Here is an 18,402-nt window from a genome sequence, read left to right on the forward strand (position 1 = left end):
GTGTATGTATATACATATGCATATGCATGCATATGCATATCGTATATGCATGCGTATGTATATGCATATGCAGCATATGCATATGCATGTAATATAATATGTATGTGTATATGTGTACTTTATACTACTATGTAATAATATATATATATGCACATGTATGTCATATTATATGCACACGTATGTATATGTGTAATCTGTACTATATGCATATGCATATATATGTATGTATGTATATATACATGTGTAATATATGCTCATATATGCATATATATATACATATGCATGCATATATGTATGTATATGTATGTATGTATATGCATATATATATATGTGCATGTATGTCACATATACATATGTATATGCATATATACATATACATATATATGTATATGCATATGCATGTGCATATGTATATGTGTATATGTGCATACATACACATATATATGTACGTATGTATATACATATGTATATATGTATCATTACATATACATATGTATATATGCATGTGTATGTATATATGCATGTGCGTTATTATGTACATATGCATATGTGTGTGTATATTATATCGCATGTACGTATATGTATGTGTATGTATGCATGCACGTGTATATGTATATGTGTATACATGTGTATGTATGCATGTGTGTATACATATATACATGTATGTATATATATATGCACGGCATATATATACATGTATATAGTATGTAATATATATACATGTATATCTTTGTACATATGTATATGTATATATATATATACATATATATATATGTATATATACATACATACATATCTACATATATACATGTATACATATGTATATGTATATATGTATCTATGCATATATGCATATATGTATATACGTATTATAATAATATATAAATGCATTATTTGTGTATATATATGTCATATTGTTATATATATATGCTGTCTTTCAATATTGTATGTATGTGTGTGTAATAATAATATATGCATGTATATATATATATATATATATATGTATACTACATATATGTACACATATATATATGTGTATATACATGTGTGTGTATATATACATATATATATATATATACTCTCTCTGCCATCTCTCTCTCTCTCTCTCTCTCTCTCATATATATATATATACTCACCCGATATAATATACATATATATATATATATATATATGTGTGTATATATATATATGTTATATATATGTATATATATATATCATATATATATATATATATATATATGTATATATATGCTATATATATATATAAACACTTACTTCTGCTCCATGTCTGTCTGATTACCTCAAAACTAATACAAAAGCAACAAAACAAAAATAATAAAAGATAAAATATATTGAAACCAAGTGTTTCAATTGAATGAAGAAATAAACTCTAGAACAGATATTTGAGCACTTTTATTCTTTGTTATTGTAAGAACAAGTTCCTAGAATCAACACTGCAGAGTCCTGTAACTGTTAGTTTATAAGTAGCCATCAGGGAAAGTGACAGACTCACACAGGAGAAATTTAAGTCAAGAGAAAATCACAATCTCTCACTAAGAAAATGAAGTCAGGAAAGTGCTTGAGCTCAGATGAAGTCACAAAATATATGATGAGATGTTGAGTGCATTACAGAGTAAGCTTGAAGGTAGACACAGGAAGTCTGTGGGCAGTAAGGGTATCAGAGCTCCTGTCATACTTCATAAACATGAGGGTGGACCCAGCAAATGAATCGCAGAGCAAAAAGTAATATAGAGGATGAGCTATATTGTTTTGGATGTGGAAGCAGGACAACTAGCTCAGCTGTTTGCAGTGAGACGAACCGTGGAGAAGGAGCTGAAAGAGATGAGCAAAAGACCTACTGGCATTACTAGACTTGGAAAAAAAGCACATAAAGGTTAAAAAGCAAACTGATTTGAGCAATCCTGTAGTGATTCAAGTCCAAGAAACATTGGCAGCATTATAACAGGCTAGGTACAAGGACCAAATGACATAAGTATGATGAGTGTTCAAACTAACAAAAAGGGTACACCATGGGACTGGGTACACTTCAGGGTTGAGATCTGAGTTCATTGCTGTTCAGACTGGTGATGGCTGTTAGTTCACGGGGACAGATCAGCAAAGCTGCTGTATGTAGATGATGTGGCACAATGCGCATACTCCGGGGAGGAACTGTGATTATGGGGAACCAGATACCGAGCGGAAACCGTCAGATGAAACTGAGAATGAACCGCGACTATAGTCATTGGAGCAAATGGGGCTAAATCAGAATCAGCTGAAACTGAGATAATAATAGTGAAATAGGTCAACACATTCAAGTACCTGGGAGGTGGTTGAGAAAAGTAAAATCTGAATGATGAAGTCATAGGTAGAAAAAAGAGGCTGCTGCCACCTAATAAAATCATAAAAATCAAACCTCTAACATTTACTGTTTGAAAGTAAAAAACACTAAAAATAAAACTATTTTTGTTTGTTTTGCAGGGGACCTTCATAACTACACTTCTGCTCCATGTCTAATGCGGTACTCAAAACTAATACAAAAGCAAAAACAAAAATAATAAAGATATAAAAATATATTGAAGCAAGTGTTTCAATTGAATGAAGAGAAATAAACTCTAGAACAGATATTTGAGCACGCTTTTATTCTTTATTGTATAAGAACAAGTTCCTGAATCAACACTGCAGAGTCCTGTAACTATTAGTTTATAAGTAGCCATCAGGGAAAGTGACAGACTCACACAGAGGAAATTTAAGTCAAGAAAAATCACAATCTCTCACTAAGGAAAATGAAGTCAGGGAAAGTGGCAGGCTCAGATGAAGTCACAAAATATATGATGAAGATGTTGAGTGCATTACAACGGAAATAGCTCTTGAAGGTAGACACAGGAAAGTCTGTGGGCAGTAAGGAGGTATCAAACTCCTGTCATACTTCATAAACATGAGGGTGGACTGACAAATGAATACGCAGAGCAAAAGTAATATAGAGGATGAGCTATATTGTTTTGGATGTGGAAGCAGGACAACTGACTCAGCTGTTTGCAGTGAGACAGACAGTGGAGAAGGAGCTGAAGATGAGCAAAAAGACCTACTGGCATTACTAGACTTGGAAAAAAAGCACATAAGGTTAAAAGCAAACTGATTTGAGCAATCCTGTAGTGATTCAAGTCCAAGAAACATTGGCAGCATTATAACAGGCTAGGTACAAGGACCAAATGACATAAGTATGATGAGTGTTCAAACTAACAAAAGGGTACCATTGGGACTGGGTACACTTCAGGGTTGAGATCTGAGTTCATTGCTGTTCAGACTGGTGATGGCTATTAGTTCACAGGGGACAGATCAGCAAAGCTGCTGTATGTAGATGATGTGGCACAGTAAGCATACTCCAGGGAGGAACTTCAGCAAATTATGAAGACTAGAATGCAAAACTGAAGCACGTCAGATGAAACTGAGAATGAACACGACTATAGTCATTGGAGCAAATGGGGCTAAATCAGAATCAGCTGAAACTGAGATAATAGTGAAATAGGTCAACACATTCAAGTACCTGGGAGGGGTGGTTGAGGAAAAGTGAAATCTGAATGATGAAGTCATAGGTAGAAAAAGAGAGGCTGCTGCCACCTAATAGAAAATCATAAAAATCAAACCTCTAACATTTACTGTTTGAAAGTAAAAACACTAAAAATAAAACTATTTTTGTTTGTTTTTGCAGGGGGACTACACCCCCCCTCACTCCCAGCTAATTAAATATACCACCTTTGGTATCACACTAATGGGTAAATGGGCAAATTTCCAAAACCCTGATGTTCTGCAGTTTCATTTAAAACAGCTGGCAGTTTGGCCAGCTGATTTTTAATCCGCTGTTTGATTTTTTATTATTCCATAACAACAAAAAAAAAAAAACATCAATGAAATGCAGGTAACCCCAGGGAAGTGTGTGACAGAGGAATGCCTTGCCATTGGTTTTAATCTAAAGAAGTCTAAAGGTCTTAAAACAGTTTAGTAGACACAATCCCTTATCTTTCACTTTAGTCCCACAACTTTGATATTAGTTCATTCGGCTTGGTTTCTGTTTTACTCAATCAAAATGAATAAAGTGGAACACAACAAGTATTATACAAAAGCAAAGGACAATCAAAATCCTTCTTTAATTACATTGGACAATTAAGAAATAACTCAGCAATCCTCTGAATTAATTCATAATGGTATTAACCACTTTGAATCTAATGATATTCCTAATATACTTGCAAATAAATGTAGTGCTAGCTTCTTATCAGAAAAAACACTGAAGTTCTACAGGTTCAAGAGTTTCTTCCTCCCTACATGATATCCTGCTGACTGAGCATAATTAGAGAACAGACATTTCCCTAACCTTATATTCACGCACAGTAGATATTTATATTAACTAAATATTCTTTTCAACCAGAACAGTATAATTAGGGAACAGACATTTCCCCAACCTTATATTCTCACACAGTAAATATTTACACTAACTGAATATTCTTTTCAACCAGAACAGTATAGAGCCTGTACTAGCTAAGTAAATACCGGACTATATATTTTTTCAAACTCCATTCCCCCATAAGAAAGATAAATAAGTCAGTGGATTAGAACATAAACAAATAGTAGCCCAGTGATTGTTTTTTTCTTTGATGGACACTAAATGTTCCCTGGTCTAACCAGCAACATTTGCAATTGCTGCATTTGGACTCTGTATGCTACCCAACCTTACCCCTAATTCTCACCCACTCCCACAACTACATTTATACTAGACTTCAACCCTCCCTCTCCCCATATTATTCCAATCCAGTAATCACCACACCATATAGCTGCCCCTCCCTAATCACCCTAAATCCTATTACTTTGACTCCTACACTGCCTACTTTTACCATCACTCACAGTACTCACTATATACCACAAACCCCTCACTATAACTCTGTCTTCAATTAAGCCTCTGGCAGCACCAACCATCCACTATTCAAAACTATCTTCCAGTTTATTCCTCCTTAATTACTGGAACTACTACTAGTTAGTCATTCTCAAGCCAAAATCTAAAAGTTTTCCATACATTTGGCAGCATTATTTTAACTTTAACAGCCACATCTCATCAACAAATAAAACCAGTCATGCTAAGTTGTTGTGACATCCATGCTATCCAGGACCCACAAACCATCTTAAAATCAAACCCCAAAAACTCAAACCTCCACCCACATCCAAAATAAATTCTACCCTTAAAATGTTTAATGCTAACATTCAGAGTATAGCCAACAAACTGACTTCCACTCCTGGGTAGCACAACAAACAGCTGAAATAATCGCTCTCATCAAGACCTAGCTGAAACCAAACATCCCTAATGACAGCATTGCTCCCCAAGAATATAATATACTTAGAAATTACAAGAAAACAAGAGGAGGTGAAGTATTCATCATCTACTCTAGCAACCTCAACATAATCCATTTTATCCCACATCCACCCTCTTTCATTAACATGAAAGCGCTTACCTGTTACATTCAATAAAGGAATTTAAGAATTTACAAAGACTACTATTATTTGACAGCTGTGTTTCGAACCTTTGCTTTTTTGTGACATTACATTTGTTTTGCTTTGTGGTTCCTTCATCAACAGCGAGGTATTTTTTCTCATTTTTATTAATTCAAAAACAACCTAAAAACTCTTCTGCTAAACTCAGTGTAACAAAACACGCTTATACAGCCAAGAAAGTTCAATTGTGTACACTTACCATAAATGTAGATGTTTGAGTGTATTCACTATTGCGGTCATCACACTAGGGTTATCCTGCCAGGGGTAGCCCTCAGCTGGCCTGAATACCAGAGGTTTAGTATTTCTACGTCGGTTGCTGTCATCAGTGATATAAAATCAGGCAGCCGACGCAATTACATCAGTTTTTCTTGACTCAACTATCAGGAGCCCCCAAATAGGGAGCTAAGTTATGGCGGAAGAACATCACCAGTAGGAAGTAATTACCAAAAATTCCCTGTAAGGAGAGAGAGAGAGAGAGAGATAAGGGGGGTGGAGGGTAGGAAACCAGGACTGCAACAGTGAATACACTCGAACATCTAAATTTATGTTAAGTATACACAACTGTACTATGTTCTTTGTGTTTCACTGCTGAAGTCATCTCACTTGGGTTGATTCCGAAAGCAGAAGAAAAGGGTGGAGGCAGTCAAGAAGAATGGGGGCTGGCTAGGATGCCCTGCAAGACTGCGGTGGCAAAGCCTGCCCTGGATTTGGAGAAGATAGGCAGGTGGTAATGCTTTGTGAAGGTATGAACAGGAGTCCATGTTGCAGCCTCCAGGATGTCCCTGGTGGGGACCCCTCTGAGAAAAGCTGCAGAGGTGGAGGTTGTCCTGACGGAATGCGTCCTGACCCCCTTTGGGGGCGGTTTCCCATGCTGTTTGTAGCAGAAATGGATACAGTGTGCTATCCATTTGGAGATTGACTGGATATGGCCTTGCCCTCTGCCCCTGCTGTGAAGCTGACTAGCAATTGGTCAGTTTTTCTAAAAGATTTGGTCCTATCCAAATAGAATCTGAGCTGTCTGTGCACATCTAGAGTGCAGAATCCTTTCCTCCTTGTTTTGTGGCTTAGGGAAAAAGGTGGGCAAATGAATGGATTGGCTCAGAGCCATACTGGACACCACTTCAGGCATGAAGGATGAGTTAGTCCTGAGGGAGACCCTGCCAGCATGGAAAATGATGAAGGGCTCTACAGCCATGAGTGCTTGTATTTCTGAAACTCTTTTAGTTGTAGTGATGGCCAGAAGCAAGGCTGTTCTCCAAGAGAGGAAATTTTAACTCTGCTGAAGCTGCAGGCTCAAAGGGGGGTGGGGTGAGCTTTTCCAACACAAAGTTAAAGTCCCAAGCTGGGGTAGGAGCTCTTCTGGATGTCCTTAAGTTGTTAGCCCCTCTTAGGAACTGTTTGATGAGAGGGTGTGAGAAGAGAGGTGGCTCTGTGCTGTAATGAGCAGAGATGGCAGATGCATGAACTTTAATAGAAGAGAAGGATAGACGCCTGTGTAGTAGGTCTGCTAGGTAATCCAGGATGACAGGTAGGGAGGGGTGTGCTGTTTCGGTTCCCTTAGTCTGGATCCAGGTGCAAAACCTTTTCCACTTGTCAGCATAGGATTTTCTAGTGTTGGGACATCTGGTCTCACATATAACATCCAGGACTTGTTTGCTTAGGCTGGCAGCTGGAGGAGAGGTCAGGGAATAAGCCAGGCTGCCAGGTTCAGGGTCTGCAATTGTGGATGCATGAATTCTCCATTCTTCTGGGTCAGGAGTGTTGGGATCTGAGGTATGTGCCATGGTGGCAGGGGTGACAGGCTGCACAGCAGTGGGTACCAGTGCTGGTGTGGCCAGTCTAGGTCCATCAAGATTGACATTGGTTTTTCCCCCTTTATTTTGGGCAGTACCCTTGAAATGAGTGGTACAGGGGGAAATGCATAGATCGAGAGGTTTACCCATTGGAAGGATAGAGCATCCACTTTCCAGGCCTTACTGTGAGGTTCCTTGGTGCAGAATTTGCTGAGCTGATGATTGGAGTGGAAGGCAAAGAGGTCCACCTTTGGGTGGCTCCATTTCTGGGTTACAAGGTTGAAGGTTCTGTGGTCTAGCTGCCACTCATGTGAGTCTAGCAGGTTTATGCTTGAGTTGTCTGCCAGAGAGTTTAGGGAGCCTGGCAGGAATTGTGCTAGCAGGTGTATTTGCATGGCTGAGGCTGTGTGCCAAAGGGTCATGGCGAGCCTGCAAAGAGGATAAGAGTGCGTCTCTCCCTGCTTGTTGATATACCACATCACTATCGTGCTGTTTTGATCACTAGAGGCCCCGGGGAGAGTAAGGGTCTGAAAGCTCTCAGGGTGTGCTTAACAGCTAAGCATCTCTTTTTGGTTGATGTGCAGATGTATTTGATTTGGGCTCCAATGTCTCTGAATGCACCTGCCGTCCAGCTGTGCAACCCAGGCATAGTCTGATGCATCTGTGGTGAGGGCCTGGGCAGCATGGGGTTGTGAGAAGGGAAGTCCCTTGTTGTGGTGGCATGCTGCTGCACACCAAAGAAAATCTTTCCTTAGACAGGGTATCACAATCATAGGTATGATAGTTTCCAGGTCTTGAGAGTGTTGACACCAAAGGCTTTTTAGGTACCATTGTAGTTTCCTCATAGGCAGTCTGGCATATGGAATGAGTAGAATGCAGGAGGCCATGAACCCTAGAGCTTGCAGGATTTTCCTTGTTGATAACTGGGTTCTGGTGGCTAGTTGAGAGAAGTAGCCCGTCAGGTAGGCTTGTTTTTTCTGGAGTAAGGAATGCCATCTGGGATGCTGTCCAGGAATACAATTTTTTGTGTGAGGACTACTTTTTATTTCTTTTTGTTGATAGTATACCCCAGGGTGGTCAGTAGGTCATTTACAAAGGTCAGGTGCTGTAACAGCTTTTCCTGACTGACTGCCTGAATCAGGCAATCGTCTAAGGGGTAAATTTGAATATTTCTTTGTCTGCAAAAAGCAATGGCTGCAGCCAGGCATTTTGTGAAAACTCTGGGAGCAGTGGATAAGCCAAAGGGAAGCACAAAGAACTGAAAGTGCATAGATCTTACCCTGAAGCTTGGATATTTCCTGCAAGATTCCCTGATTGGGATGTGTAGGTAGGCCTCTTTTAGGTCTAGGGTGGCTAACCAAGCATCCTTGGAAAACTGCTGGAGGGTGAGCATTTTGAATTTTGGTGTCTAGAATGGAAAAATTGAGGATTGGGTGCCAGATGCCCTCTTTTCTGCGTACCAGGAAGAGTCTGGAATAGAAACCTTGGCCTATCTGGTCTGCAGGAACATGCTGCATTGCCCTAATATAGAGCAGGGAATAGACTTGCTTTTTGGCCTCTGCCCACTGGTTTGGAGGAAGATCTGGGAGCCCTTTTGGGGTTGGCAGTGTGTGGAGATAAAATCTGTATCCCTGGGACACTGTTGAGGACCCATCGGTCGTTGGTAATAGAGGCCCAGTTGTTTGCATGGAAGGAGAGATTTCCTCCTAGGGGCACAAGCAGGTGGGCAGAGGTAAGGGGTGGAGGTGTAAAGTCATTTTGAGTTCTTACCATAAGGGGATGGCTTAGCACTCCCTGTTTTTGAAGAGGAGGAACTCCATTGGTTAGATCTCAGCATTCTTTGGGACTGCTGTCTGGGAGGTCTGCTTTCCCTGGGTCTTAGCTGAGCTGGCAAGGACCAGTGCTTGGAGGGGCAATGCCTACTGAACCTTGGCGGCTGGACCTGTAAAATGTCTGTCTGCATAGATTTAGCTTTTTCTTCCATCTTTTTTAAGAACTCTTCTGCCTTGGTGCCAAACAAACTATCTTTGTTCAATGGTGCGTCCAATAATTTTGATTTGACATGGTCTGGCAAGGTCTGTTCCTTAAGGCAAGCATGCCTTCTAAGGACAGAACCAGTGACTGCTGCCCTGCAAGATGCTTCTAGGGCATCAAAGCCACATTGCAAGGTGTGCTTAGTAACTTGGCTTGCAGAATGCGTAAGCGCTTGTAATTCTTTATTTTCTGCGCAAACAGGAAAGGAGGATATTTTTTGTTTGAGGAGTTTCATAGTATGCTGCTGATATTTCAGCATGTGGAACTGACAATTTAGTGCTCTAATAGCAAGAGTCGCAGAGGTGTATACTTTTATACCTCATCTGTCTAAAGCTCGGGAATCCCTGTCTGAAGGGGTGGGATTCTTAGCTGAGGTTAATTCCTTTAGATCCTTGGGAGATGACCACCGAGTCAGCGGTAGGATTTTTGAAAAGGAATTTGTGAGAGTCAGGGACTCTGTAGTATCTGTCAGGTTTCCTTGGAGCAGGAGGAAGGGTGTCAGGAGACAAACTGGATTCCATAGAATCATCATCCACAACATCCAGGACAGGAGGAATGGCTAAAGGTCTGTGCTATAGTAAATCTAAGAATTCCCTGAGTCTGTTTTTTGACCGAGGATAGTCCTGACATTCCCATTGGAAATGATCCCTTAAAGTATATAGAGTTTCACCAAATGAAAAATCCTCGGGAGGAGAGGCAGAAGGAATGGATTCTTCTGCATTAGAATCCTCATAAGCAGAGCGGGGTTACATGTCTTCATATTCAGAAACCTCAGAGTCTACTGGGGACAAGTCTCTCTCTTTTGGAAGGGGTAGCCTGGCTTCCCCTAATAAGCATAATAAAGTCTTCCGTCATTTCAAGCATTTGAGATTGAGGCATGGAAGTAGGTGCCTGAGACTGGGTCGTTGGTGTTTTAGGCATAGTTTGTACCCTGGGCCTTAGAAACTCTGTAGTTTTAGAAAGAACTGAAGACGTGAAAGAAGTCATTGGCTTGTGTCGAGTACTGGTAGTGCGAAGAACTTCCTTGGAAGCTGGTACCTGCTCAGCAGCTCCAGACACATCCAAGGTAGACATCCACAGGATCCTTAGTCAAAAAAGAGTCTTGCGGCATACCAGACTCCAAACGGGTCTCGGTAGCAGCCTGCAGATCCGCAGAAGTGGGCAACAGGGACTGCGAAATGGCTTCACTGAGGACCAAAGAACTGATGACCAGCTTAATGGAAGCATTGTCTACAGTTTTGGACCTGTGCAGTCTGTCTCTGTCTTTATCTTTACGTTTTTTTGGAAGATCGGTAGTCGGATGGCTTACCAAAGCCATATCGGAATAAGAGGACTGAGAGTGAAAATATTTAGCTACAATAAGGGCCCAATGATGTACAGGTCTGGTGTTGAACGAAGCACAAAAGTGACAGCAAGGGACGTCGTGGTCTGGGCCTAAACAGGTGACGCAGTACGAATGGAAGTCTCAGTGTGGTATTTGCTTTCCACAGGTGAAACAATTGTTAACTTTTTCTGACATCAATTAGAGCAAGAAAAAAGGATCCCCAATGGGGTACTTGGCTTTAGAAGACTTCAACTTCAATTCGGAAATGAAAACTCAGGTAGCGGCCGACTGGCACTTGTGCAACCTGCTTCTGCTTCAGGCTCCTCGACAAGAAAGACAGGTTGGCTGCCTGATTTTATACCACTGACAACTTGCCATCAGTCCTGGAGCGACAGCAACCAATGCAGAAATGCTAAGTCTCTGGTATTCGGGCCGACTGAGGGCTACCCCCGGCAGGATAACCCAAGTGTGATGACTGCAATAGTGAAACATGAACATCTCTAACTCCATCCCTCCCCTTAAACCTCAATAGCAGTTTAAACTAAAATCACACTTCAAATTTGCTTATCCCATTTTTTTCCAGACTCATACACAGGTGGCTCCTCCATTTTATCTACTCACTTCCTAAATAATACTAGTCTCTAAAGAAAGCTCAAACTTCTATGTTGCTTTACCTGTCCCTCACCTAGCTATTCTTTTTCCTAATACACCTATTATCTCTACCACCCTTAATACTTGCATGATACTATCTATGTAGAAAAACAAATCCAAGCAACCACCATGGCTACTGGCATATACTTTAATAGATAAAACAGTAGGATAAGCACTTTCACACATGCACTTATTCAGATCCAAATACAAGATAAAACACAACGTCCTAATATATAGAATAAAAGATGAAACAAACACTGAGTGCATTGGTTGCTGTGAGTTTTATTCATTAAAGCATATGCCAGTAGCCATGGTGGTCGCTTGGATTTGTTTCTCTACATTTTTTACTGGCTATCTAAGTGTCCTTTGGTTACTGTTTGCTTCTTTATTATTCTTATGGCACTATCTATACTATCTTCTTCTTTCGGCTTTTCCCGGTTAGGGGTTGCCACAGCGGATCACCTGTATGCTCATGATTGGCAGTGGAGTTTTTACAGTGTTGAGTTGCCAGCCCAGTGCCCAACCTTCCACAGAAGGCACACACTCACGCCTAGGGCCAATTTAGTGTGTCCAATCCACCTACAGCATGTCTTTGGGATGTGGGAGGAAACCGGAGCACCCGGAGGAAACCCACATGACCACAGGGAGGACATGCAGACTCTGCATAGAAGGCACCCCAGCCGAGGACTGAACCAGAGAACCTCTTGCTCTGAGGCAACAATGCTAACTGCTAAATCTCAATCTAAAGAGGAATTTAAAAATATCATCATCATCATCTGGGAGGTTTTGAAAATACAGCCATGCTGAACTCCTCAAAACAGTACCAGTGGCCATAGTCCTGGAGGAAGTATCAACAGTCATACATACGCTGTAAACAATGGTTAGTGACCTGTGCAATACAAAAACTAAATTATTTAAAGCTGATTTTTGCTTTTAAGAACAAACTGAAGATAAAACACTCCTAATAATTAGAAAAAACTTTTACATATGAACCTAACAAATCAAAATTCTGAAAATAAATTGCAGACATATACACTTTTTCCCATACTTATCAATATTTTTTCCATTCTTATCAGAAAGAGTAGGACTGGAATTAAATGTTTAGCAGCAGCGTGATCAACTAAAACTACAGCTGCTTGGTCAAGTTTGGGAGTAGTGTACAAAGAATTAAAAGACTGAGGAACTTTATACATCCTGGGCAGGTGGGCTGACTATCAGGAAAATTGCTGGCAGTAACACATGTATCCTCTAAAGCAGAAAGAACAGGAGGAATGGGTGTAGGTTCTGGAAATTTCCTTTTCAACAACTCATAGCATATTCTGAGGGACTGAGAACCCTCGGTGTTCTCACACTGAAAACATTGGCACATTCTAGCAATAGTCTCAGAGAAAGAGAAACCCCACACAGAGAATCAGAAAACTGAGCTGTCCTGAGTCTGAATCAGAAATCTGAGGGAAAAACTTGTATTTGCCCCTTCATCTTCCTGTTCGGATTTAGAAATCTGAATCTCTTCAGGAAAATAAGTATCCTTCTTTCTTTTACCAGAAATGACATTACAAGAAAGGATCAATAGCCCAAATTAGAACCTGAGCCAGACCCAGAAAGCTACTGCTGTCTGAGAAAATCTCAGGAGGAGTTTTCTGTTTTTTTTTTTTTTTTGACAGGGAAAATGGGCCACAACTGTGTTAGTAATGGCAGCAACAACTTCCATAGGGGTGGGCACAGCAATCTGACAACATGAAAGCCTTCCCTGTTTCCTCTGTCAGGACCAACAAGAGTCTCTCTCTGGCCCAATGAGGGGACCCAACAGCCACACAGGACATGGCTAACCTCCATAGTGGCTGTAGGAACTACACAAGAGGGATTCACGTTAAAAGATGAGTGGTCTGAGGTACAACAAATGGCCACAGCAGAGTCACCCACCTACAGCTTAGGTAAACTGCTAGCCTTCTGTGGTGGTAAAGATTGTTAACTTATCTCACCTATATATTGTGGAATGTCACACCTCTAAGCAGCCTACACAAACTCTTGCATGAAAAATCTGCTTAAAAAGCATAGGATAAACAAATTGAAATAATTTGTAAACAACAAAAGCTATTAAAACTACACAAATATCAATGTCATCAGTACAGTAAGATGTGCTCTTTACAATGATGTCACTGCATTTGTAGTATTTCCATAAATACTATATTAACAATTCAAACAAGCCCAGAATATTTTTTTGTTAAACTTTCAAAACAAACTTGTCATATCTTGGAAATTGTACAACTTAGCCATATGTTATTAGAACACTTTGGTTAACTAGATATAAGCTTTCACACGACAGCAAGCAATTCCTCTCAGAGTGCATGCTTGAGACATTTACTGAAACATGAAAACATATGCTTGTGTGTGATTAGCAATATAATTAACCAAATACCTCTCAAGATGTCTAATGTACAGTGCAAATATCAAAGACCGCTTTCTTCAACACCACCTAAGGTTTCAACTGACACTATGCAATATTTGTAAGTCGCTCACTTTTTGAAATTCTAAGTACATATGGAAATATTGCTTACTTTCATAATTACTAATAAATTAGTGATATCTTCAGCATATTGTGGTATAAATTGACATTGACAATGGGCCAGATTCAATAAAGCCTACACTAAGTGTACACAATATGTATAATAAAATTCTTATCACATTTTTTGTGCTTTCTAGTCACTAAGAAAGATTACACTAAGTGTACATGTAATCTGCACTTTGTGGTAACTTTTATGAATCCCTGTCAGCACTTAAAGCTGCAAGAATATCAGTAGGAAAACTAAAATTAGGAGGAAGAAGGTCTGAGTTATGTCTGTTCCCTCAGAACGGTGTACACAATGTAGGCTTTATTGAATCTGGCCCACTTTTCCTATCTTCACCGCGGTACTTCACACCATACCATACAACAGCATATAGGTCTCTCAGTTATAGAATTATTATTATTATAGATATGAAACTATGAACAATAAGTGGCAAACAATGATTAATTTCTCCACTGCAGAACACTGTACATTAACAATCTTATTGAAATCCTGTTAATAAATTATTGGCCTTCGTAATACTGCTTATTAACTGGCAAGTCATTTAGTTAAAGAAACCGGACCTAAAAATGGTCTGGAGGCCATAAAGAACTATGGGTGTTAACTGAAAGTACAGAAGGAAGGAGCACCCATGGGATCGGTAGTTTTTTCCATGGTCAAGATGAAAATGGTGTTTCTTTACAAGAGAAGATATGCAGCAAATGCCAGACTACAAGTCTTTAGGAGTCTTTTTCTCACACACAAACACAGTAAAAAGCATTTTAAAACACTTTGTAACCCCAAAACATAAAAATAAACAAGTTATCCACAGAAAAAAAATGGCTTATATTTACTTTACACAACTTTTAAACTGACAGGAAAAAAGAGTTCTCCCGTTTAAAAGTACAATACAGCCTCATGACAGTCTGTTAAAACACTGAACTCCTAACTTTAAAATAACTTTCCTGAAGAGGAGGAGCTCTCTCCATCTAAATCCCTCCCTTTTAACAAAACCTCCTTCAATATTTATCAGTCATGCCAACTCCACTACAGAAGTTGTTCCTTTTGCTAAACTTCTTGGGGTTACTATTGACGAACACCTAAAATTCGATACACATATTCAGTCAAATATTAAGAAAACACATCAGAAACTTGGCATGCTGTATAAACACTCCCACTTTCTTTCCCCTTCCACTATGCAGACCCCTCGCTACTACCTACTTACTACCATCTCTGATGTATGGAACCCTCCTATAAACCAACCTATCTTCCTCTCTCTCTTCTAAACTGGAAACCTGCTACAACAAAATCGCAAAGTTCACCACCAAGTCCAAATACTCTACCCACCACTGCATACCTCTCCATCAGCTGCAATGGCTAGAACTTCCAAACTACCTGGACTACCTCCAACTCACTACAGCCCACAAGCTTATTTTCAAGCCTACTAGGTGCCCTGCACTAACAAATGTCTTACCACTATACACCCCTAATAGAACTCTAAGATCTGCCCACCAAAATCTAATCTCTGTACACAAACTAAATCATTCCCCAGGTCAACTTCTTCTATCCTTTTCCTTAGCCAAAAAATGGAACTCTCTCCCTCCTTCTCTAAGGATTTCTGAAAACCTTGTTCACTTCAAATCCCAGCTCCAGTCTTACCTCTCCAAAAACAAGAAATGCAATTGTGCTCTACCTATCTAATCTTGCCTAACACATGCATACATCCATACAAGTAAAGTTTCTTCCCACCTTACCCAATACATGATCAATCTTATCTTTTGTTCTCCTACAATTGTGACCATTTCCCACCTCAGATGTTTTAAAACCTCAATACTATGACGATTCTGTACAACTGTTCTCTAATGTATAACCTGTAAATATGCATTGCATATTATACTATATTGCTATTTTACTTACTTATGATTACCTTGTAACATGTACTACTTGTTTAACTATTATAATGTCTACTTTGTTTTATGGAGCTTTTCTCCCTGGGCCTCCACTGAAAACAGGATCCTTGAGCCCAGTGGACCTCCCCGGTCATCAAACTAGAAATAAATAAATAAAAAACATTTAGAAAATTGAAGGTTTTTTCCCCCAAAGAGAACTTATCTGTCCATCAAAGGAACAGCACCAATCAATCTATTCTCAAAAGCCTTAGAGGAGTGTACTGTTTGGCGGCAGTAAAACTCTGGAGGGCTTCACACCAAAATCATCTTTTAGTCAGTTCAGCTTAAGCTGTCTGACAGTTTGGGTGAGTGCAAGATGCCTGAAGCTTTGTAATCTATCTGGAAGTTATATCCATAGGGGGAAAATAATCCATACAGCTAACGCTACTGCAGCAGTGATCAATATGATGAATATCTTCCCCTACACTTTCTGATAAATGAAGTAAGGTCTTTTAAATACACATGATATGGAAAAAAAACATTAATTGCTATGCTTTTCCATAATAGGGGCTCAACCTCAGATCCCAAGAACTGCAGCACTATAAGCAAACAAGCCTAATTTGCAAAGCCAAGAATTAATTATACCTGATGTCATAAACTCAGATATAAAAAAATCTTATTGCTCTAGACCAGCAATAATGTGGTTTTATCAAACGGAGATCATGTCTACTTAATTTTGTGAAGTTCTTCATTAAAGTCACTGAATCTGTAGATAGGGGCCATGCAGTTCATACAGCAACCAGGATCTGGCCAAAGCAGTTAACACTATTTCTCATGCTGGAACTATAAACAAGCTTACAGGCCTAAATGTAGACCCTTATGCTGTATGATGGATAACGAACTATAAGTGAACCCACATAACTAAAGTAGCAGATGCCAACTCAGAAAGCAAACCAAGGTGACAAGCGACATACCGCTCAGTACTTTGTCCCTTTTTGTTTGGCAACTATTTCTCAGATCTCCAAGTCACTAACCAAAATTTCTGTTTACAGCAAAGTTGGGCATTATCTTTCACTAAGCACATGATATCATGTTACTATAGCAAAGATTAAACCATACAAATCAAGGGTTTAATAGGAAAAAGCTTAAATCGCATGAAAATAAGTGTAGTAAAATCACCTTTGATAAATACCGATAGCAGCTTACAGTATAAGCAGTATCCCATGGATGCCAAAGATCTGACCACCTTTCAGACAACTCCCTGTTCTCGGACGACCATGTAGCAACAGTAGAAATCCTTCTGTCTAGCCCAATTGATAGCTAAAGGTACCTCAAAACCAGGTCAAAAGATATAACTCCTCTGTACTCTGCTTGATCAGACCAATTATAGCATACAATGTCCCTTTTAATGAACATCTATCCAAAAATCCTCACACAGCTGGAAAAACCCCAAAGATTCCCAACTAAAATTATAATCAGAATAAAGACCCTCATCTACCAAGACAAGCTTAACGCTCTGTCTGCATACTATGTCTCTTCTAGACTCCTGTACAGTCATTAGGTATAACATTCTGTGCTGTTAAAGATACAAACATCCTTGATTCCTTACAGTCCACAAAACAACTCACTCTACAAACACTTCATTAAAGACTTGAGCCTTCATCAACAAAAAAACAAGAAACACTCGAGGGACAGATTTTTTACTTAGAGAGTCCTCATCTCTAGAACAAGCATCCACTACACATAAAACAAAGTGATACCCTGACTTCCTTTAAAGCAGTCCTTGACAACTAGATGACCAATTGTAAATTCACCCTTGGCCTGAGCCGTTTTTCTTCATGCAAGCAGGAGGTGCCTTATGAGGATGGGTATTGGACAGGTGATTATGGTTCACAGAATGACTGCATTGCAAACCCTGTGACACTTATGAATCATATATTGCATTAACAATACTAACTGTCATGAAGGGTGACTTCAAATTCCCATTAAGATATGTAAGGAAACTATCCACTGCCAATACTCTGAAATGGCTGAGCTTCTCTGTGTTCTTGGGTCTAAGCTTATTATTAGTCCATGACTCTGGCATCAAATATGTAACCTAGTTCAGTACACCATCTCACGTTTCACTATATAAACATTTACTCATTTATGCTGAAACATGTAAAACTGAAGAAAACTGTATTATACAACGACCCCCCCCCCCCATTAATATTCCAAAACGTGCACACTAATCGTAAATCAGAGTTTTAGTAATGGAAAAAGGTCCGGACGCCCGGACTTTTTCCATTAGTATAACACTTTTTTTTTTTTACAGCAACAGAGAATGCAAGCCATTTAACATAGCGAGACACTTTAAAAAAACAACGGAGATCTTGCTTTCTCCGTTGCTTTTTTCAAAACTGTCTCGCTATGTTAAATGGGTTTAACATAGCGAGACAGCTTTAAAAAAAGCAATGGAGATTCTCCATTGCTTTTTTTAAAGCTGTCTCACTATGTTAAACTCCTTTAACATAGCGAGATAGTTTGTAAAAAGCAACGGAGATCTTGCTTTCTCCGTGGCTTTTGCCCACAGCTCTGATGTACTGCGTAGTATACGCATGCGCAGTACATCAGAACTGCCTCAGAAT

At 39.5% G+C, this 18,402-nt stretch overlaps 1 protein-coding gene across 2 annotated transcripts in view; it reads right to left on the reverse strand.

Moving 5' to 3' along the window:
- Positions 1-18,402, reverse strand: part of GAN (gigaxonin) — a 1,111,762-nt gene that overhangs the window by 109,998 nt on the left and 983,362 nt on the right. The gene's annotated exons all lie outside the window — the stretch shown is intronic.

This window comes from Protopterus annectens, chromosome 8.part1 (genome assembly GCF_019279795.1).
Source record: "Protopterus annectens isolate FY-2018-M chromosome 8.part1, PAN1.0, whole genome shotgun sequence".
NCBI lineage: Eukaryota > Metazoa > Chordata > Ceratodontiformes > Protopteridae > Protopterus > Protopterus annectens.